General features: G+C 41.8%; 1 protein-coding gene and 1 pseudogene across 3 annotated transcripts in view; both read left to right on the forward strand.

Annotated features, from left to right (window-relative positions):
* Nkain2 (sodium/potassium transporting ATPase interacting 2) overlaps window positions 1-23,976 on the forward strand; it is a 1,099,112-nt gene that overhangs the window by 1,014,526 nt on the left and 60,610 nt on the right. The gene's annotated exons all lie outside the window — the stretch shown is intronic.
* LOC101567590 lies at window positions 16,002-16,561 on the forward strand (annotated as a pseudogene).

Here is a 23,976-nt window from a genome sequence, read left to right on the forward strand (position 1 = left end):
TGAACGCTCAAAGTAATGCCAATGTGAATTGAGGACAAACATTACATAGGCTCTGGATAATCCAGCATCAAAATAGGAGGTTTCTTGGACAAAAATGCAGTGTGCACTCATCTCTGTCTAAAACTATAAAGTCAGGTGAGACTGGAGAATGAGGACTGAACTTCTCCTGAACCCCAGGCAAAACAGCTGAAGGCAGCAAGTGCTATTATTGATGGTAAAGGTGCTTCTGCTGCGTACCCTCACATCCAATTTGTGAAGGCAGCCTGTCTTATAATTGATTTTACTAATCCATCAGCACCTACTCTCTTTATGTGCCTTTCAGTAATTTTTATTGACCTGGTTCATGTGCATTTAACCTGTAAGCCACTTTGATCCTCCTTAGGCTACAAATCATAACTAAAAATAAAAGTAAAGCAAGTTGAGTCAGCTAACAGAAAGTAGTACCTGGAGTTTTATCACTGAAGAGCAGAGGCCCAGGCGATTGTTCTCCTGCGCGGAATGTGAGCCAACACCCAACCTCTGGAGGCTTCAGATTCTAAGGGGGTCGAAGTGGGAGCTGGGGTTTTCCTCTCTTCAAATCAAGAGATGTCAGGCTCTAAGTCACAGCTGCCCGGTAATAGGCAACAACAACCGCATCTCCAGATCATGCTGATTTTGTCTTGCAGGTGACGGGACAGTTCGTTTTCTGTGCCAGTTTCCCTGGGTTTAGGGCATTCCAGAGAGCCAGTGAAAAAGCATTGTTTCTGGTTGCACCTGTGAAAATGTTTCCTGAAGACATTAGTATCTGAATCAGTAAACTGAGTCACAAATGAAGGGCAGCACTGGCTATGTCACCTAAGATCTAAATAGAACAGAAAGGGAGAGAAAAGGCGATTCCTCTCTCCTCCCAGGCCAGACATCCCTGGTTTCTGACCAGGACCTCAGGTCCTAGCTCTGAGTCTCAGTGACTTCACAGGTGTATCCTGCTGGCCCTCCATCCCAGACTCTTGGGCCTGAAGACCAGAACTGGAGGAGGACCCTGGGCCAGCAGCAGCTGTTGGCACTGCGGAGCCTCTGTGAATGTGGGAGCCACTTACCCTACTCAAAACAGGCTCCACTTCTCTGCAGAACCTTCACTAATACCTGTATGCTGCAAGGACCTGGCTCCTGTCTCTAATGCACTGTGTGCCCAGCAAGTCACACCTTGTATCCCTGTCCTGCCATTGTGTCCTGGCCTAGGGCACCATCCAGACCTGGGCCTGGGCTTAGCTTGGACTTCTGCTTCCTGGAACGTAGCTGGTTTCGAAAAGCAATGGGTGTTCCTCCTTGAAAACATGATGGAGACTATAAATCAGCATGACCAAATGTTACAATGCACTTAAAAATGAATTTCTGTAGACCTCAGAAATGTTTCCTGACCCAGGACAGAGCTCTTGTCCGTTTCCTTCAATGCCTGTGCTCCATGTATGACTTTATGCCCAGGAGAGTGTAGGCAATCAACAAAGGGACTCTGAGGCTTCACAGAGGCGGGGAAGGAGAAGGAGAGCAAAGAGTCGAGTCAGATCACCTGGGACAGACAGGGCTCTGCCCTATTGTGTGACTCAGCAAGTTCCTTAAGGACCTCATAAATCAGTACCCCAGCCTGTAAGCACCAACAGTGCCACCTCGGTGGAGTTCAACAAAATACAAACAAACAGAAAAAGACTGTGTGAGATTCAATAAGCCACTACAAAAATAATTTAGAATTAGAAAGCCTTCAGAGTGTCTTCGATATTGATGATGAATTATTTGAGCGTTTGAATGTTACATGTGTGATCGCTTAAAGTCACAGTCTCATTTATTCCATCGAATTTCATTCACATGTAAAAATTTAGTAGCTCTTTCTCCTTCCTTTCCTGATTTTCTCCCGTGAATTCCACGACCCACACAGGCTAGGCTAAAATCAGAGAAGAAAAGATTAGGGGTGCTATTAGATTTACTGCTCCCCGCTTCCAGGCAGGGAAATACTCTCTATGTTTTACACTGCTTGCTGGTCAGGCTTCCACGTTTATCAAATACTCAACTTTCCAGAGAAAATCAGGGTCAGGAAATTCACTAAAACCTATTAGCAGAGACCAAGGCAAAAGAGTTTGGTATAGATTAATTACACAAATATAAACCTGTAATTTATTAATTCACAAAAGTGTTATAATGATCAATTAATTTCTATTAAAAAAATAAAAACTACTTAGCAGACAAAGTACTGCCATCAGTTTTCAGTATTAGATGAACGTGCATAAAAAGGAAGGTATACTAAGAAAAGTTTTTGCATCCACTCTTTCTGTTCAGTGTTTTCAGGGCTTGAACTTGGAAACTGAGCAGAGTTACCTCAATTAGCAGCTGGTAACATGAAGACAATGTGGCCTGCTCCTCTGGTTGGTCCTCCCGCAATAAGCCAGATATTCTTGGCTCCACAGCACAGATAGCCCCTACGTTTATAAGGTCATATTCTGGAGGAACATAGATCTTTTTCTTTTAATTTCGGACTGTGAGGGTGGTATTTGTTTTACAGTGGGACCATCTGAGTCACTTAGGCTGGCAATTAGATGAAACTTTTCCAGTTACTTGCATTCTTGTAATCCGTATTTCATCTGAATGACTTTGCGTGAACTTGTGACCTCCCATATGTCCTCTATTACTCTGCTAAAGAGAAAACTTCACTGATCTGCATCTATTTATTTTTTTCTATTTTCTCCCAGACATTGGAAATAGGGAAAGACCTCACTTTTATCCCCCAAGTAATGAACATCTGACATTTCTCCAAAGTTGGAATTGAAAAATAATTTCCCATCACTCTGAAAGCAAGGAGCGTCACATCTGCCCTACTCTGTGCGCCTGAGCGCATGGAGGGACCCCGTCCACTGCCTGAACGGAAACGCAGATCTCTGCTGCTGTGCCTCAGAGGCGAGGTGGTAGAACACACAGATCTGGCAGCGAAGGCTCCTAACGGTTCTGGCTAGCAGCACTGCTCTGTTGGCACTGAATAGACACTGTCCATTTGGAAACACAAGCCTGAAACAATTTCCAGGAAGCATGTAAGATGGTAAGATTCCGACTGTCAAGACGCCGTCTTTAGCTTCATGGAAACTCCGTTTTCGAGGGAGGAGCAAATACCTCGCACAATTAACAAAGAGTCCATCAGCCCATAAAATGGCTCGCTTGATCACCAGCCACTTTCAACTTGTAGGAAGATCTTCGGATTCTCTTCTGACTTTTTTCTACTTAATTTTTTGGATGCCCTAATTCTATGGTCCAGAAGATAAGTTACTCTAATGCAAAATACTGTAAAAATGTTCAATTACTGAAAAAAAGATGGCCAGATCCCAAAGGAAAGTATTTAATCAAAAGCAGACCAAAATGGGAAAGTGATTGACAGAATATGCAAATATCTCACATTTTTAAAGCTAAAGATGACTTTACAGAAATCCTTAAATATGACTATATCAGTGTAGATGTACAAACATATAGAGGTATTCAAATCGTTCACCACCTGGTGGGATTTCATGTTCATATTTTACCATCTAATAAAACAGAATCTCTAAAATATAAATTTCATTTAGGAACAAATTTAATATTTAGGGCTATTTCCCATTAGTGGGAATCATATTTTTTTCTAAAATTTTCTTATATATTGAAATATGAATCTGTATTAATTATTAAATGCTTTTATCTTCTAAACACAAGTGTAATGAAATAAAAATATGTTACATAGGTGCAACTGTTTTACACTGCTTGCTTTCTTTTTTTTTTTTTTTTTTTTTTTTTGGCCGAACTGGGGATTGAATTCAGATCCTTGCATTTGCCAGTCAAGCGCTTATCCAAATGGAATAAGATTGTTTTGTTTTGTTTTGTTTTGTTTTGTTTTTGCTCCGAATGCCTTCAGGGCAGGTTTGGCTGGCTTGAATTGTGGGGATCAAACCACAGCAACCCAAGCCTGACTGCTTTGTTGAAGCAGCCACTTAAAGAACTGAACTAAGGGGCAGGCCCCCTTCACTGCTTTCTTTAAATCTTTTTTAAATTACTGAGATTTGTGCACTATCAAATTAAAACAATCATAGGGACTAAAATAAGAAAAAATATTCACATATACCAAAGGATATAAGTATACCATTATTTGTCAGCTGTGGTTTATTGGACTCCACAGCTACACCTACTATGTTCCAAAGGTCAGAAAATCTGTGCAAACTCATTAAATATCATGTTTCTAGAAAACTCTTAGTTGTGAAAAACAATAGCAACAATAATAAATTAATAATTATTGAATTGTTTATTAATCATAAAACACCCTATGGCTTAAACAAAAAAAAGTCAAGAATTAGTAGTTGAATCTCAGTAGCAAGATCGGGCAGCGGTGAGTATTTTCAGTTCCAGGTATTAAAGAGAATCAAAATGAGAAATAGGGCTGGGGAGATAGCTCAGTGGAATAAATGCTTGCCTGCCAAGCACAGGGTCCTGAGTTTGATCACGAGAGAGAGAGAGAGAGAGAGAGAGAGAGAGAGAGAGAGAGAGAGAGGTAGGCTACTGATTTGTAGTTTATTAGATAAACTGTAAAACTCTGCTCTCTAGCAACTTGAATAGAAAGCAAACTTTTTCATCTCTGCTTTACAGGAAGAGTGTGATGTAATAAGAAAAGCATGATTTGGGTAAGACAAGATCGTTTCTTGGTAGCAAATCTGTCTCTTACAGCCACGTAATGTTGGAGGAGTTACTTAACTCATCCTACAGAGCAAGGGAAGGAGACGTTCTTAGTGATGACTGCAACAGAGTAAAAGTCAAAATACATTAATGGGGCTGGCCAAATAGCTCAGCAGATTAAAGCGCCGGCAAGCAGGCGCAGGGGCTGTGGATTCAATCCCCAGGCCTGCAGTGCCAGTCCTGCCCCCAGGGTGCACTGAGATGGCAATTGAGACGGCGTGGTGGCGCGCCTGTAATCCCAGCTCTTGGGAGGCTATAAACAGGAGGATCACTAGGAGTCCGATCTAGCAGTGAGACCCTGAACACCCTGGAGACCCTTCCCTAAAATATATACATAAAAAAATACTTTAATGCTCTGAATCTGTGAGAAAGGATTAGAAATTACTGAGAAAGAAGATTAGAACTGAAAATAGGGAATATTGATCAAGAAAAAGAAATAGACTAGTTTAAAACCAAAAATAATGATCTAATTTTCTCCACACTCACATTTGACCAAAGATATATCTACATATTCCAGGCCTACAGAGAATAGTATTTATTTATTTTAAATAGTCTAGAGAAATGTTTAACAGCAGAAGATTTTGACACATTACTGAGAGAAGAAAATATCAGGCTGTCCATGAAAAAAGATCCCAACTATAGTGATAAAATTTACATCTGTTACTCTATAGAGTAGAATGCTCATCTGTGAATTGTGATCTTGGGCATAATTCTAGTTTATTTTTCTAGCTTTCATATTCTGCATCTTCTTCAATTTACTACTTGTTCAGTCACACGAAGATTTTTCAAGGCCAAGAAGCCTTCCAAAATTCCATACTTGGTTCTCTCATTCATAATCTAAGGACCCCAGGGGCAGTCATTTAATCTTATTGAATCTCAACTTTTTTGTTCATCAGATGAGAAAATCGAGCGCAATCACCTCCTAAGGTAGCATTCACTTCTAAAATTCCACAACCCTATAACATATTAACATGATGCGGTACCCAGAGCAAAAACGGGAGCATTCATAAAACAAAAGGTATCACATTTGCATTAAAGCCAGTAAATACTTTTATCTAAACAAAATTTAGTAGTTGTTTCCTTCTATGAATAATATCTCATGTTGATTTATAATATTAAAATTTCAAAACCTCTTCAAAAGTCCCATTCAGCTTTCTTTCACTGTGGCCCTGTAAGATGTACAGGACAATGGCAGCTGATCTCAGGGAAACTTTCTAAGAGTGGAGCTGGGTATAGTCCTTCCCTGACCCTGACCTGCTTCGGGCTTTTTGCATTTAGCGATGCCATTTTGGCTTTTCTTGTCCCCTCTCCAAATCCATCAGGTGTAGGCTGTATTCTCATTGATTTGTGCTTTGTGGCTAAATATCAGAACCATTTTCAGATCCTTTCAGTCAGAAAACACTGTTCTCCATGATTTGGAGATTCTTCCAGTAAGATATTGGTATCTGTAATTAAGAAATATGCTCGGCCTCTGCCCAATGAACTTAACTGATGGGGAAACTCGGCTGGCGCACAGGGCGGCAGATTCCCCAGCTGCACCTTGGCAGAGAGCAGCTTAGTGCGAACGAGCAGAGTTACGCAGCGGGCAGAGCTGTGAAAGTGCCAGGAAGACTAGCACAGTTCCAAGAAAATGTGTTCAGCCGACAAGGGAGTTTTACTCAGACAAGAATTAGTTTAAAATCTTTCACTGGTGGATGAATTGCCACATACTTCTTTGTGCCATATTAAAACCTCCTCAGAGAAAGGGCCAAGAGGAGAAGGGGGGGGAGTTAAGTGCAGATAAAAGACAGAAAATTGCTTCTTCAAAATAAATTCCTTACAGTGTTCATGGTATGGCTTCATGAAAACATAAAAAAGCGTGGAAAACCCTGAACTTTCCTCCTGTTTCTTCCTAATCTTGCTAACTCTTTCCAATGCCACAAGGCCAATCTGATGTTTTCCATGCAATCCCTCGGGCCCTCTTTTGGCCCATCCTTCACCACGGGCAGGCATTAGTTTTCACTTGATGTGGACACGGCTGGGCACAAGTACCCTAAAGGAAGGACCGCTGCTTTGGGTCATGACTTAGAGTTCTAGTCCATGGTCAGCTGGTGCAAATCAGAAGCACCTCAGACGGGAGATGGGGCAGGACAGAGAAAAGCCATCCACCTCAAGGTGAGCAGTGAGAAGAGAGGACACTGGGAACAGGGCACGGGAACCACAAGGGGCACACTCTCGCCAGCTGGGGACCATCTCCCACTGACTCAGCTGTCTCCCACTGACCAGCCAGGACCTCCTCCAAGACTCAGTCAACATCCAAAGTTAGCCTGCACTGGATCTACCCAAAGCCCCCATGTTGGAGCACACGAGCCTTTAGGGAGACAGTTTTGTGTTCCCACCCCATAAAATATTTTTTTTTCTTTTTTTGGTGGTACCAGGGATTGAACTCAAGACCTTTCGCTTGCCAGGCAAGAACTTATTCTACTGAGCTATCTCCCTGGCCCCAAATGTTTATATTTTTAAAAACATAATAAAAATAAATCATTATTAAACTGAAGTAAATATGAAAAATAAGGCCCATTTTTTTATTATTCAATTCAGGGAACTCACTTTGTCAATTTCTTATGACAGTTTCTAAATATGCAACTATGAACATGTACAGCTGAACATTGACAATTATAGCTCACAGAGAAGCACTACAGAGGAATGTGGTATAAACAATTGCCCTGTAGAAGCCAGGGGAGCTCAATAAGTATGGAGTGAGTGACTGCATGAGGCACAAAGCAGAGTAGCCTTTCTGCTGTTAACACCAAGGAACCGTTCTTGTACAACAGCACCTCACTGACGCCTTCCGCCCAAGTCCAAGGACGGGGCTGCTGTCACCCCTTGGTGGCCACTGCCAGCTACCTGGCCCTGTGGCTCTGACACACTTAACACAACATACTAATCCAACCATCCATCCATAATTACAATCCAGGAGAGACACAATGAGCCATCCAGGGTAAGAAAACAGCCTTAGTCAACATGGCCAACCTGGGAGGCCGAAGTCTGTCTTTATAGGAGAGGGAAACTGAGGAAAACTGTGGGCTTTGTGTAGCCAGCAGCATAGGCAGTCCTGGCCAAATCACAGTAGGGGTGGTCGGGACCTCAAGACTGCTTCTGCCAGTCAGTCCTGGGAGAGCCATCACTGCTTGGCGGGTGGGATGCAACTCACTTCCCATCATGAGGTGGCCTCTCCTGTGTTGGGAAGTGTCTCAACCGCCATCATGAGACCACTGCTCCTGCTCAGGGGTGACCTCACCATGGAATGGTCCGCAAGGCTCTACTCTCCCTGGAAGCCATGGTGATCACTGGATGCTGTACTGACCGGCTGGCAGGCAGTGGGCAGCTGCAGGTTAGTTCCCTTTATCTTCGCATCCTCAATCTGGAAGGGGGAAGACATAGGTCAGGTAAATTTAAGGCCAGTGAACCTTGTAGTACAGGCTTTCCTTAAGTGCTTAACATGCCTTTGTGCAGCCAAGCAGAGATCTGACCCAAAGCCTTAAGGTGATGAGGGAGACAGATGAAAAGCAGCTTTGTCTTGCTTTTAGTGGCCCACTGAGCACCCGCAGGCCCAGCCTCTAATCTCTGGCAGAGACCATCGTCTCTTCCTTCTTGCTGTTTGGAGAGCAAAAAACAGTGGGGTCCAGTATCTTTATTCCTGGAAGCCCTCCACTCACTCAATTATGCCCCAAATCCTCTCTCCCAGGATTATAAGGGTCATCATTGTGGAATGCATGTATTTTAGCAGCACTGTTCTCTGATACTTCTTTCTGTCAGCACTAAGCAGATAGATAAAAACTCCGCTATGGAAGTCTCCTGAAGTAAGTGCTGCAGGAAAGTGGAGCTGGGGTCCAGAGTGAAAAGCCTTCCTGCCCACTCTAGTGGAGCAGGAGGCAGGGCGATGCCCTCGGAGTCAGGAGGTCCCTGAGTCTGTCCTTGTGAATCAGGAGGAGCAGGAGGACACGCCCTCTGGATGGCCCTGGGACAGTGAACTCCTCAGTGGGGACCCCATGATCACATCCCCAGGAGTGCTGCTGGCACGCAGCTTGAACCAGCTGCCACGGCTGGGGTAAGCCAGGAAGGTGCCTGAGTTTTACGTGTAAAGGAAATTAGTTAAAAAAAAAGAAGCCATGTAACTCTAGCTTCCTATAGGCAGACGTGTGTGTGGAAACGTCCATACTTCAGAAAATGTCGCTGCTGCAGGAAGAGCTGCACTTGCCGTTTCCATTTGCCAACTGACTGGAAGCCACGGGAGGCCACAACCCTGTAGCACAGTCCGCGCCCCCCCCTCTTCCTGGTCTAATCACAGCAGCGGTATGTGGAAGAGAGGAACAGAGGTGCTGCACCGCAGGCAGCTTCCAGGGTAACTGGTAAATCTGAATACTGAACGTAGTCACTCTCATTTAGGGTTCACATTTATACAAATGTTTTGATTCATCAGTTCCTTAAAACATACTAATGAAATTGAAATGTTGGAAGTTCAGCTGGCCAAATAGCTTAGCAGATTAAAGTACCTGCAAGCAGATGCAGGGACCAGGGTTCAATTCCTGGGCCTGCCGTGCTGGCCCTGCCCCTGGGGTGCACTGAGACAGCAATTGAGACCAGGTGTGGTAGCACATGCCTATAATCCCAGCTCTTGGGAGGCTGCAAACAGGAAGATCACTATGAGTCCAATCTAGTAGTGAGACCCTGAACGCCCTGTAGACCCTTCCCTATAATACAGGGGGAAAAAAGGATGGTGGGAAGTAATTCCAGTGAAGTTACTGCTTCTCTTCCTCTCAAGGTATCTTTAATTTTCTTCAGATTTAGTTTTTACTTTTCATTCCAGCTTCCATTCTTTCCTTGATATTTCCTCTATTCTGAACATCTTGAAATTTTCAGAAAGCCTAAATGGTATTTTGGGGTGTGTGTGTGTGCACATACACACACACACACATGTGGATTTGTACTCTTTACTGAAGTGATATGGAAGCCTGAGCAGCCAATCGGTGTCATAGCAGAGCTGTCCCTCAATAGCGTGGCTTCTACGTAACAACCACTTGGCAGAGCTTGTGGAAAACTGATTATTTCATCATCAGACTTCCTGTGTAGAGGAGCTTCCAACATTCAAGACAAGTTAAACAGACAATCTGGCAATCACAAGGATCATCTGGGTTCGATTCCTGGTACTGCATGCCACACGGGTCACCGAAACCAGACGTGGTGGTGCATGCCTGTGATCCCCGCGCTGGGGAAGCTGAGACAGGAGAATCAGTAAGAGCTTGAGTTGTATAGTGAGACCCTATACCAAGTCAATCAATCAATCATTGAAGATTTTAAGCATAAAAACACTGTCTCTAAAAGTTTATCTATATGCAGTTTGATGACTGTATTATTTGTGGATTATATTTTATTATGTAAAATATATTTCTGAAATGGATTTTGATATATAGGCCAAAAATATTTCAACTGCCATACTGCAAAAAAAATTAGCAAAAGCGTTCAACTTTCTGCTTCTTCTTCTCCCCCCTCTTTGCCCTCTCGGCTCTTAACGCCCTTGCTCAAGCATAATTTTAAGAACCTTCTCTCAGCCAGTCCTAACAGGAGAGGTCAGGTGAGGTTAGGGTCTTTACAGTAAGACATACTTTATCAGTGTGAAGCGCTGTCCTACTAGTCATTTCTCGGTTAATTAAGCTGGCTATCTCCCCGGAGATCTTTCTTATATGAAATGGGAAACTGGCTTCATGTTAGTGAGCATCCCAAAATGGGCTTTAAAATGTAAAAGTCTCTAATCCCCTTTCAGAGGACCAAGTGCTTCGTGTCACCTCATCCGCAGAGCCCAAGCTCTTTTGGCACGAAGGATGCCGCTCTGCTAAACCGCACATGCTGAGGATAAGTCCGCCAGCACAATAACAGTGCTGCAGAAAAGCCCTCCGAAGTTAATCTCTTTAGCACAAAATTGTATTCAGTACGATGAAAATCCTAACATGAGTGTGATTTCTGTCAGTTTAGCTTTTTATGCATACCATTTACACTAACATTTTTTTTTTCTCCTACTACCAGTTCCATCTGGAGGGGAAAAAAGGCTCATACGTTTAGGGCTCCTGGGCATGGACCTCAGTAGTATGAAGCATAGAGGTTCTATTTTAAGAGTCAGAATTCTTACATATAGGAGAATGTTTGAAGAAATGAAGGCACTGTGATTAAGAGGGCCCAATTCGGTTAGGAAACCAGAATAAAGGAACTGAGGTGGTCAGCTGGCCCACACCATGGCAGGGAGAAGGGAGGAAGCCCCGGAGAAGCGAGGCTGCAGAGGAAGTGTTGGGATGGTTTGTGGTTGCCTCCATGTAGATGTAATTGGGGGTAATGGGATGAAATTAAGTAAAGAAAATTTCAAGATCTATATCAGGAAGCGCTTCCTAATTATGAGAGCTTTTATAATGCTGTCCCTATGGAAGTATTAGAAGCTCTTGTGTTTCAGTCATCCAAACTTCAAGTAGGAAAACATGGGAAAATAGGCTGTCCAAGACAATCTTGGCCCAGTGCTCCAGGGCCAATCACAGAGCGTGCGAATCACAGAGGTGTGAATCACAGAGTGTCCACAGGCCTTCCTCAGTACTCATATTTCAGCAAACTCCTCAAAAGCTCAATTGCCAAAGTAGCCCTCAGTACTTGTCAGGGACACCTGCAGGAGGAGCAGGTCCCGGCAAACTGAGCTTGCAGTTCTGGGACGCAGCCATCCAGCCACCTGCCAGAAGCCCAGAGTCATCTGCGATGGCCACTGTCAGCATTAGGGTTGTAGTTAACAAAGACTCAGCGCAATAAAGTCCCAGAGAATGCCACTAGGACACTGAGCTAATTAATACACAGAATTGGTTGTCTCCTTTAATTTCTAATTGCATCCTTTAATAAATTAGAATTTACAGAGAATTTCCTTCTTGCTGATCACTGAGTAAAGATGCAGATTTAAAAAAAAAATGCAAGCATTAAGTGAGGTATGAGTTTCCATACTCTTTGAATACACTCTGGCTAAACATTGTGGATTCTTTCGTTTTGTTTTGTTTTGTTTTTTACCGTTTCAGGCCTGGTACCAAGCCTAATGTCTGGCACATTTACATTGAATTAAAGAAAGAACATTTTAGCAAGGCGCGTTGGTGCTCACTTGTAATCCTGGCTATTTCATCGCCTGAGGCAGGAAGTTTGCTAGTTCATGGCCAGCCCAGGTGATTTAGCAAGACCCTTCCTTCAACCAAAATTAGAAGGAGAAATGGGCGGAGCTTAAGCTCAGCAATCCAACCCTACCTGCCTGTGTGAGTCCTGAATTCGGCACTGTTACTAGAAAAATAATGAACACACACCTTCAGGACCACCGTGTTTAGGATAAACTTGCTTTTCACAAACCCATTTTGAGTCTTTCCCCAGTGCATTCTTTACAAAGAATATATTTAGAAGTAAATAAAGCAGTGAAAAAACTCGTGATGGTTTAGGTGTATATCGCGGCGTCTTCTGCATATTTCACATTGAACTTTCTGGACAAGGTTTGGTGGTTGCTGAGGCCCCTCTCCATGCCTAAGCCTAGGTGTGCAGCCCTAGTTTGAGAACAGCCTCCTTCCTCTGTTTTCAGCCACGTCTTTTAAAGACAAAGGCACTGGGGGAAATGCAGTTGCTCTTTGTTGGGGAAGGTGAGGTGAAGAGACTCACAGAGCTGACCTGGGCCCATGCTCAGGCTGGGCCCTGCCACTCCTCCCTGCAGGAAGATACAGGGAGGACACTGAGATGCAGAGAAGGCAACCTAGAGTTGAGGGAAACAGATGGACCAGGGTGAGTCTCGTGGTACCTCACGGAGAGACACCCACCAAACCGTGGCCTCTGGGGGCTGTGGGGTGGGAGCAAGCCTCTTCCCTCTCCATCCTGTCTTCAGTTCCTTTCAAGTGACTGATCTCCCTTCATGTTAGGTATTATAGAAGTAGTTTATTTATTTTCAGTTTTGATCTGTAAAAATATGTTTGTTTTTTTTAATAGTTGCTTTTATTTTAGTATTTGATTTGACTCTTGTATAGCTTTCAATCTTTTTACGCACACATTCCAAAATAGACTATTAACTTCCTTTTTGGTTTTCCTTCTTCGTGTCTATGTTTTATATAAAACCTGTAAGAAGGAGAATTTTGGGACATTGTTACAACTCTACACATTCATTTATAGAGCTATTTTCCTGTTACTCCTAAGCTGTCCCTTTTTAGTAATCAAAGATCAACTCTATGGCTGGTAAGTTGGAATTTTGTTGGAAATTATTTCATCCCTTCCTACCTCCAGAATGTAGACTTGAAATGTCCATCTTGCCTCTTCCTTTCGTCTCCCTATTTCTCTCTCCTGCACTTCTGCTGTATAACACATGTGTTTGGTGATCAAGAGACTGTCACTGCATTGTTGTTATTTTATTTATACATTCATGGTCATTAATTCATTCTGTATATTTCAGCTATGTATTATTTTACTCTATACTTTTTAATGCACATTATTATTTACTAGATCCTGTTTTCAATTTTCACATATTTCTAAGATATATATATATAAATTGTGAATGATCCAGATCATACCATTTACATCTGATTCAACCAAACATATCCAGAAAAAGTAACCATATCTACATATGAAATTGTAGCCCATCTATGACAAGAGATGTAACCAAGACAAGAGGCTTTCTGTAAGTTTGACCCAGCATAGAGGCTGATGTACATTTGAATTCAAACGGATACGTATTACATACTCTAGGACATATATGACACATTTTCCAAAGTACTGAAGTAGGACAGGACATGGTCACTGGAGGATCATTGTTCCTGGAGAGAGAAAGATCCTTCAGTGGCATATAAACTCCCGATGCTGTGCAGAAATGGCCTAATCCAATGAGGAGTGACTTGTTAGCATCTATAAAATATGCCAGCACACTGAATTGATGCAAGTAGTCTTAAACAGCTTTGGCTCAAATTTAAATGTTATAGAAAAGTCAGTGTTATTGAGACGAAGAACAAAATCACCCACTCTTTAATGAGTCAATGTCATGTATCTATTGTGTATTTAACAAAGAACATGCTGTTGCTCTATGGGATTCTCTTTATTAAAAGAAGAAAGATACAGAAGAGAACAAAGCGGTGAATACCCACAGACTCTGAATTTCTCATTGTAGACATTCAGTCCAGCACCTAGAGCTCACCAGTGAGCACTAGACTACTGTTCCCAAATTTAATACCAGCACTTTTTAAGAACCTCTTAAAGAGAGACTGGGCTTTCGACTCACGCACCCAAGTGCACTCAGCAGCTTCACGCACCGTGTCTCTTCTCCTCCACAGCACCCTCCTCCCCTCTGATTAGCTGTTACAAGCAGCTGTAGACTAAATACCTCTCTGAATTCCCCCCCCCCAGATATCAGCTGTTGAAACCTTAACACCCCATATTGTGGAATCAGGAGCTAGTGTTCGGTAAAGGAGAGCCAGCTATTAAGAAGCAGCCTGGCCGGCATCTAGGCACCAAGAAGGGACCTGCCCCAGACCCGGGCTTGACCAGCACCTCAGTCTCACGCTTCCCTGCCTCTCTAACGCGGAGAAGGAACTGGTAGGCGTTGAGGCCCCCAGTTTTCAATGATTTGCTAGGACATCCCATATACATTAAGATACCAGGTAGGTAGAAGTCGTTCCCAAGGCAAAGGGTGTCTGTCTCCTGCCCTGTCCATCTTGCCAAGAAACTCAGCTTAAATTGGATGGATTGTTTTTCTGTTTTCCAAAGCAATCAGTGAGTCTGAAATGTCTGCTGAATTAGCTGCAGATAACATAGAATCCCGAACCTCAAGCAGTGTCTCTCGCTTCTGACTTTCTCCTCCCAGTCAAGCCCTACACTCCAACAAAGCTGCGTGTCTTCAGTTTCCTCCCATCATGCAGTATTTTCGGCCCTATATTCTCTGGGCAAATCTTCTCTTTTTTCCTTTGTTGGGAGCCTATCTCTCTGTACAGTTTTAAATGCTGTAGGCTACAAAGCATACCTTTTCAACTTTCCAAACAATCTGTGAGCTAAACAAACTTTTTACCTTTTAACTTTGGGTGTCAGGTATTTTTAACTCAGCGATGAAAAGAAAGTAAGATACATACTAATAAAAATAAATAAATAGATAAACCAGACTAAGATTCTGTGACCATTAATCGTGACTGTCAAGTTGCCCAGATTAGGAGTCCCCCAGGAGATTGTAGAACTGTGTCTGTGAGGCATGTCCAGAGATAACTGGCAGCTAGCCCACCCAATGGGCCTGCTCCCAAGTGGAGCAAAACCAAAAAGAGGAGGAAGCCTTAGCCCCTGCAGGTTCTTGGGCCCAGCAGCCACAGGATCCTCTGACTCTCAGCGAGCCAACAGTCCCCTGTGGGCGCGCTGCCTCTGAGCCCATGTGCCCATCCCATCCCTCTGTGTAATTGCAGATGCACAGATTATAATACATAACTACACATAGATGCTATTCGATCTGTTCCTCTAGAGATCCCTGACCAATATAGACACACACTGTTGACCTTTGTCACCCAAAAAGCATTCCCACAATTAACTCCACAGGCGCATGCGTGTAGACACAAGCACTAACCACAGTGAAAGTGCAAGAGTGCTTATTGTGGACAAGCAGAGAAGTGGCCCAGTGAGTGATCTTGCAGGTTGAAGCACACTGAGCTGGATGAACTGGGCTATAGAGAATCATTGACCTCTCCTCCTTCTACTTTATCCTGTAAGTGGCAAAGAACAGGGAATAACTCACAGACTCTGTAACACGGTTGGGGGATGCCCTGACCAGAGAGCTGCCTTGCTAGGACTGAGCAGCCTGAGCCATGTTCAGAGACACGAAGTCTCCTCGGTGTTCCTTGGGTCTGTGGTCACTTGGGGCATATCTCTTCATCTCTGGCTGACATGAAGTTGTCCTGCAGTTGGGAAGCTGGGTGTTCTGTAGTGCTCCCTGCAACTGGGTCAGGTGAAGGACGTATTCCACATCAGACTGAATTTCTATCAAGAGCCACTGCCTGAGACTTTCACACAGGTTTTCTGAAGGCATCTATCAACATCGAAAACAGAAATGAGTTTTTAATCTATTCCCTCCACCTAGAAATCAGACTTCCAACTTTGTATGAATATACCTTCAATCAAATCAGACTGTGGTAAAAACTACGTCTGGGCAGTGGAAAGAGTATGGCAGGTAACAGTCACCAGTGTGTGGTCTCTTGGGCACTGGGAAGCAATGGCCCTCGCCCGCAGTTGTGGTGGTCAACAAGATGAACAAAGATGTGCAGATAAGAGCAGCGAATAACCAGAAGTTCATAGAAAGTGGAAAAAGACAATGGTGCTGCAGCTACCTAAATAAAATGAAGCTTACCCTTCTGGAACCCATATTCTAGGAAACAGATAATGAATGTGTAAGATATTAGAGGTCATAAGTGCTATAAGAATAAAGCAGAACAGGGGAGGAAATGATACTTTCTGTAGGAAAGCAGTGAAAGCCTCCCTGAGAGGGGATGCAAAAGGTCTGAGGAAAGGGGTGCACCAGGAACCAGAATTCTAGGTTGATCTTGATGGAAATTTTTGAGGTGCTAAGGAGACTGACCTCAAAGAGTTGCTGTGAGCTAAATTAATTGAGTGTGGCTGGAAGGATCAGTTGAAGGCCCATTGTAAAGAGGTAATGAAAGGAAAGGGACTAGAACACATTACTGTTGATGACTTTGTGGCTGAAATCTCTCCAAAAGGCAGAGCCCTGGTACCTGATGGTGTAAAGAAGGAACCCCTGGAAAGAATAAGAACATTCCTTGCTTAGCATGCCAGCCTTTAATGTTGAATTAGATTGCATTGTTCTGTGGTTTTGTTTCTGAAAATCAAACCTGCTGTAGATAACAAGCCCAATATCCAAAATAAAGTCATTTTTTGGTATGATGCTACACAGTTTTCAGTAATAACATATACATTGTATTGATTTTCCCTAAATGTGTTATTTTAATAAACATCTCAGAAGTTTGCTAAATTTTGGAATAAATGGGACTCTATCTTTATTACTAGTTCACTAGATTTGAGAGAAACAGCCAGAAAGTAACATAGTGTAAGTGTTAGTATGTGCAGTTAAATGGCTTCTCCTACTTGTTTGCATATGGTGTGGTCTTCTTTGAAATCCCCCTAAGTTTATAAGTTGCAGTGCCCCACTTGTACTATGTTTGTCTTATTCTTTGTTATGAACTTTGGAGGGTTAGGACTGGGTCTCACTTATTTTCTGTGCCTTCCTTGTGTGTCTACGAATTCATTACCTAGTGTAAGAGAGAGTGTTCGCAAGCTGACTCCACACCAAGCTCCTCTCACATGCTCTGCACATCTGAACTTTGAAAGTAGAATCCATAATTGCATCCCACATCCTAAGGTCAACAAAGGATTTAATGGGAAACAACCTCCACCCATTAGCTTTCCTCTGACATCAGAGTTACCAACCCCAATGAACACTTGTCCATCCTTATGTGACCTCTGTTGGAAAGTGAGACTGTTGGCGACCCTGCTAGGGGGAATGTTCGGCCCACTCCTCACACTGTTTCTTCCTTCCTACCATTGGAAGTTCCTTCTGTTTCATGTGGAGTACATTAGCTATGTGTGACTCTTAAGCAGTAATGTTTCATAGGACTCTATCCAGAGCCCCTTTGCCTGACTAACTGGATATCTATTGCCTGGACAAATCCCAAGAAATGGGTCATACCATGGCTTCAGATACCACAGGTCGATAAATGCTCAACTGCATCTTCCAACCAAATTGATGTCTAGCCTCCAGACGCATACACTCATCTGCTGGAGATCACCTTCCTTGGAAGGTCCACAAACACTTCAAACTAACCAAACCTAAAAAAGTGATTATATTTTTCCCACTAACTACTCCTGCTGTATCCTTTACCTCTGAGTGGTGCCTCCCAGACATGCAGATTGCCTGAAGAACTTGTTAAAACGCTGATTCTGAAGGTAAAGAAAAATTTAAAAAGAGACAAAAACTGTTGTACGCTTTCTCTGTTCTTATATCCAGGTTCTGACTATGATGCCCAGGACGCAGTAGGCATTTAATAGCTGCTCTGTGAATGAACAAATAAAACACTGTCAGTTGATAAGGTGTCCTTTTCCATCATGTTCCTATCATCACTAATGATATAAGAAAAGTAGATTTCACACCGCCGGAGCTTATAAATTTAACCATACCTAAATTTCCAGGCATGAAATGGGTGTGCAATAACAGTAAAATTCCCTACAATAAACACATCTCGAAATCTTTTCATTAATCCCAGTAAGAACTATACTATCATGGTGAAACTGTTTTATTTTTTGGTTGCAACTTTGTTTCCTTGTTTTTTGTGTTTTTTGTTTTGTTTTGTTTTGTTTTTGTGGAACCGAGGATTGAACTCAGGCCCTTGTGTTTGCCAGGCAAGCGCTTATTCCACTGAGCCATCTCCCTGGCCCCAGTTTTGTTTGTTTCCTTGTTGGGTTTTTTTGGTTTGTTTTTTTGGTTTGTTTTTTTTTTGTTTTTTTTTTTTTTTTGTTTGTTTGTTTTTTGTTTTTTGGTTTTTTTTGGTTGCAACTTTGGAGTGCGTAATGACTGCACAAGCCTGGCTTGCTGGATAGTGGGCCCCACCGGAAGTGGCTCCACGGATCTCACCGCACGGCGCTCTTCCCAGATGCGCTCACTTCCTGCGCACGGCCTCCTCCCCATCCTCTCCTGCGCTTTGAGAAAGAGGCCACTCATGAGCTGCCAAACAGTCTCTTCCTGACCCTCCTCAACAAGCAACTTTTCAAAGATATTTTCTCCATATGAAATAACCTCACATTTTTCTACACCACATAGCTTGTATCTGACCATGAACTCTTAGGCCAAACAGTTCCTCTAGATTGGCTTGTGATCACTCTATTTCCAGAGATCTTATCTGCGCACTATTTTGTTTCTTGGACGTTCTTGAACAAAGCCTTCTCTTTACACTGCAGCATTTTTCTTTGTAAATACAATATAGTTTACCAGACTAGCATGTTGAAACATTCATCATTGCTCTTAACCCTCTGAGGTGTATAAGCCAACTTAATGGGAATAATTAATCTACGGATCTTATAGTAATAACCAATGCTGTAGTGTTTCTCATTGTAAATCCCTTTGGCTAAATCATCATATATGTTAGAGAAACCAAAATTCTGTGAGGAACTATGTCTCTTGAATGTGTAAGTGTTCACTTTCTCACTTCACCTTCTTCTCATCACCCATCCACCTCCTTCTTTCCTTCTTCGTATCTTCATTTTCTTTCTTTCCTTCTTCCTTCCTTCCTTCTTTCTTTATTTTTTTCTAACTTTTCCCTCCTTTTCTTTCTCCTTTCCCACTTAGTTTTTATTTTCAGAATTATATATGCTATATATGAGTTCATAGTTTATATTAGTTTGCTAGGGCTGCTCAGAACAGACCGGCTGGCTTAAAAAGCAGATACATCTCCTTGTAGTGCTCTCTGAAGGGTACAAGTCTGAGGTGTAGGTACCAGTAGTTTGGTTCCTGGGGTATAAGGATCCAAATTTTCACTTGGGCAGGAGAAAAAAAAAATATTCTAGAGAGCTTTGGGCCCCCATCTTGGCTACAGCTAATCACAACTTGTGTGTGACAATTGCTGAGAGCAGATTTTAGATGTTCTCATTACAAAATAAGTGTGAGGCAACGGATGTAATTAGCTCCCTTAACCATTCTTAAGACTATATTTCTAACGTGTGTGTGATACCCTGCTTAGGTACACAGTTTTGTAAGTTGAAAATAATGACACAAGCAAAGGAAAATCTACACTAAGAGCAGCAGTTTGAATTATAAAGAATTTGATTTTCCTCCAATGTATGAACTCTTGCCATTTCATCATAGGACCTCAAATCTGGATGACCATCTCTTGTACTTATCTTCAAGTGGGCAAGCAATCACCTTCTACAAATTCTAATGCCCTTAAATCCTTTATATCAATAGTCCTTGAATCTCTAGTCTTTCATTTTCTGCACATTCTTGAATTTATTCCCTCAAGTTGAAGAAAATAATTTTTCCTTCACTTACTGTATTTCTGCATTTATTTTAAGTTTTTGAAAGAAAATTATTTTTGTTGGGCCATTATGGGTTTACATACTAATCACCTTCATCATAAAGAATTTGTAAACTGTGACATAACTTGGTTCCTTTTTGCCCTGGTCTCCTCCCCTCCCTTCACCACTTCTCTGTCTTATTACAAAAGCTTTGGTTTCATTGCTCCTTATTTTCACATTCTTCTTCTTTGCCTCTTTGTTCCCCAGCTCCCCCTCAAGCCCCTCCACATTGGAACATTCCTGTCTTATTGTACAGCATCTATTGCCCATTTGGGGTCCTTATCTACACTTTCAGTTTAGCACACCAGAGAGTCGGCACAGTCATAACACACGTGAGTCCAATTTATTTCACTTATGAGAATGGACTCAGAGTGCATCCATTTTTCTAGAATTGTTTCAAGTTTATCCTTCTATATGTCTGTGTCATACTCCATAGAATAAAAAACAAAATCTTTATTCATTCACCAGTTGATGGGCATTTTGTCTATTTCCAAGATTCACTTACTATAAATTGTGCTGCTATAAACATTAGTGCGCATATATCACTGTATCTCTATATTTAATTAGGTTATTTTATTAGCATTCTTCTTTAACTTTTTATTTGTTTTTAATTCGCTAAAGTATATATTTATGTGGTAGAGTGTTATGCTTTGGTCTTTGTATACATTACTGAAAGATTGAATGAAACTGATTACTAATCCATCATTTTACTGGCTTATCTTTTCTGTGGTGGTAATATTATCTAGTCTTATTTTGGTAGTTCTGCAAGATGCATGACATTACTTTGACTGTGGTCACAGTAGAATACATGGTACCTCACTAATACCGCATAATCTAACAAACTGGCACTCTGGTTAAAATCTTCTCTTCTTCCGTTTTCGCCTTCTGTGCTCCTATCTCAGGTAACCACGCTCCTACTCTGCTTTCAAGAGTTTGGCTTGCTTAGCTATCACGTATAAGTGATTATCTTTGGTGGCTGCTTATCTCCCTTAGCTTAAAGTCCTCCAGCTCCACACACGGTGTCACAAATGAGAATATGTGCCCTCTTTCTAAGGCTGAGTGCCCTCTGCTGGATATACGTGCTCCATCTCCTGCGTCTGAGCACTGGTAGGTACTTGTGTTGGAATAATCCTGAGAGGAGCATGGGAGAGCAGATGTATCTGGGACACACCGACTTAAAATCCTTTGGATACGTGCCCGGAAGTGAGGTGGCTGCATCATATGACAATTCTACTTCTAGTTCGGGGGGAAAATTCTGTTCTATTTTTCGTAATGTCTGTGCTTATTTACATCCCCACCAACAGCGAACCAATGTTCTCTTCGCTTCACATCCAGGATTCTTACTGCCCTTGTCTCCTTGATAATAAGCTTCTGCACAGCCGTGAAGTAGCATCGCTGTAAACACCGACTTCACCAGTGTTTACAGGTGTCAAATGTTTTTCTCTGCTGGCTCTTTTCTATTTTCTTTTGAGAAATGTTTGTCCCAATACTTTGCTTTTTCTTCAGACCTAGGAATTGGATCCTGGGACGTCACACTGGGCTGCTTGTCCAGCCCTGAGAATCTGGCTAAGTCACCAAGTGGCACAGGCTGGGCTTGAACTTGCTGTCCCACTACCTTACTTCACCCATTTTTACCTGAGCTGTTTTTGTTGTTGTTCCACTAAATATATATTCTAGACAGTAGTCCTTTATCAGATGTATGGTCTATAAATTTTCCTCCCATTCTGTGGGTTCTGTTTTCGAGCAGAAGCCTATTAGTTTGCTGCAATGCCATTCATTTATTCTTGCTGTATTTCTGGGTCCCTAGTTAAGAAATCATTGCCCAGACCAGTGTGGTGTAGGTTTCTCCCTATTTCTTCATAGTTTCACATCTTCCAATTCAAGTCCAACTTGATTTTGACATATGGTATGAGATAAGGGTCAAATTTCATTCTTCTGCATAAATGTACTCAGTTCTTGTGAGCATTGTTTATTGAAGAGAGTCTCCTTTTGCTGCCATATGTCCTTGACAGCTTTGTCAAACTGATTGTGACACTTGGGTCAGTGTAAGGCTTTCTATCCTGCTCCTAAATTTCCTTATTTTTGTGAAGAAATGACATGACAATCTTGATTAGAATTAGACTGAGTTTGTGTAGATTCTTTGTGATAGCATAGCCATTTAAACAGTTCTCCCAAACCACGACTGTACGCTGTTTTCATTTATTTGTGTCTCCCATTTATTCAATAGATGTTATACTTTTAACTGTATAGCTCTTCTTCTTCTAGGTTAAATTACTACTAGATGAAAAGACTTAACATATTTTCATTTCTATTGAAATGACACTATTGTATTATGGGATTGCATAATAATTTTCTTTTCAGATAATTTGGTGTTGCTTACAAAGGCAATGGTATTTTGTGTTGACTTTGTAACCTGTCAATGCACTACATTTGTTTAGAGTTATGATTTGTGGGTGGAGTCTGTAGGGTTTTGTGGAAAAGTTCATGTCATCAGCAAATGAAGACAAATTCACTTCTTCCTTTCCCATACAGATTTCCTCCTTCCTGCTTTCCTGGCCAAGTCTTCTTCCTGGGGCTTGCAGTTCTTATTACTAAATAGGTTCAGAGTGGCATGAGGTCTTGTTCCTAATCTTAGAGAAAAGACTCCAGATATTTGCCCCTCAGCAGTGTGTTCACTCTGGGCTTGTCATGTTTGGTTTTTGTTATGCTGAAGTACATTTCTTCTATACCTACTTCCAAAAATTTAACATGAGGCAACACTGAACTTTATCACATGTTTCCGATCACATGGTTCTTGTCCTTGATTTTGTTCCAGGATGCATTTTGTCTATTTAGTCACACATGTAAAACCCGTCTTTGCCTCTGTGACATAAATAGCATGTGATCAACATGAATTATTTTTTAATGTACTGTTACATTTAATCATTCATATTTGATTGAGGACTTTTGTGTCTGTGTTCATCAGGGATATTGATTTGAGGTTCATTTTTTTTCTTCTAGCATCTTTGTCTAGTTTTGATATCAAGGCAACACTGTGCTTCTAAAATTAGCAAGAGTCAGGAATGCTGACAAACACCTGAAATACCAGAACTTGGGAAACTGAGGCAGGAAGATAACTAAGTTAGAAGCCATACTGGACTACATGGTAAGCTTAAATCAGCTTGAATTACAGAGCAAATCCAGTCTCAAAAAGCAAAAACAAATAAACCAAAAAACTCAATAAAATTAGTAAGGCATTATTTTATTTTCTTGCATTTTTTCTGGAAGTGATTGAGAAAGATTAGTGTTAACTGTTTTTTTTTTTTTTTTAAATGTGTAATAGAGTTCAGCCTGAAATCTTAAACTCGTATGCTCTTTTTTAAATGGGAGACCTTTTATTACTAACTGAAGCACTTTGCTCATTACTGATCTGTCCATACTTTCCAATTCTTCCTAACTCAGTCTCACTGGACTGCATGTTTGTACTAATTCATCTGTGTTTCTCCGTGGTTAGTCTGTTGGCTCCTGGAGAATTTCTTGTGCTGGTCTCGCATGAATTTCTGTGTCTCTGTTGTGTCTCCTTCCAGTTCTGATTTTATTGATTCTTTGCTGCATTTTTTCTTGTGAATATAGGTAATGATCTGGGATTTTTTATCTTTTACAAAACATAGCCTTTCTAGTTTCTACTTGAGTTCTGTCCTAATCTTAGTCCTTTCTTTGCTTCTACTGAAATGTGACATTCGTTTCTAAGGGACATTAGCAAAAATAAAGCAGCTTTTTAGGGCTTTGCAATTGTGGAAAATGTGACTAGTGTCCTATTCACTGAAACTTGCAGGAGTTATAAACCCTGATGCACATCTTATGATTTATACTACACTAAAGCTTCACCTTTATGCATCATGTTTTAAATATTTTGTTTATTGTGTTGCTATACAATTGGTTTCCTCTTATTGATTGGATTTAGTGTTATGCATTTAAATGCATTATTCTAAGAAAGAGGCCATAAGCTACAAACAGCAGGCAAGAGTTCCAGGATAAAAATGCTTACACCCCTGTGCTGTTCACAGAGTCCACGTGTCCCTGAAGTTCTGGGTGGGGTAGGCTTGGAGCACTCCTCTGCTTTGCTCTAAGAAGCCTGTTTGTAGGTTTTTGCTT

The sequence above is a fragment of the Octodon degus genome, unplaced genomic scaffold (genome assembly GCF_000260255.1).
Source record: "Octodon degus isolate 3935 unplaced genomic scaffold, OctDeg1.0 scaffold00034, whole genome shotgun sequence".
Taxonomy (NCBI): domain Eukaryota; kingdom Metazoa; phylum Chordata; class Mammalia; order Rodentia; family Octodontidae; genus Octodon; species Octodon degus.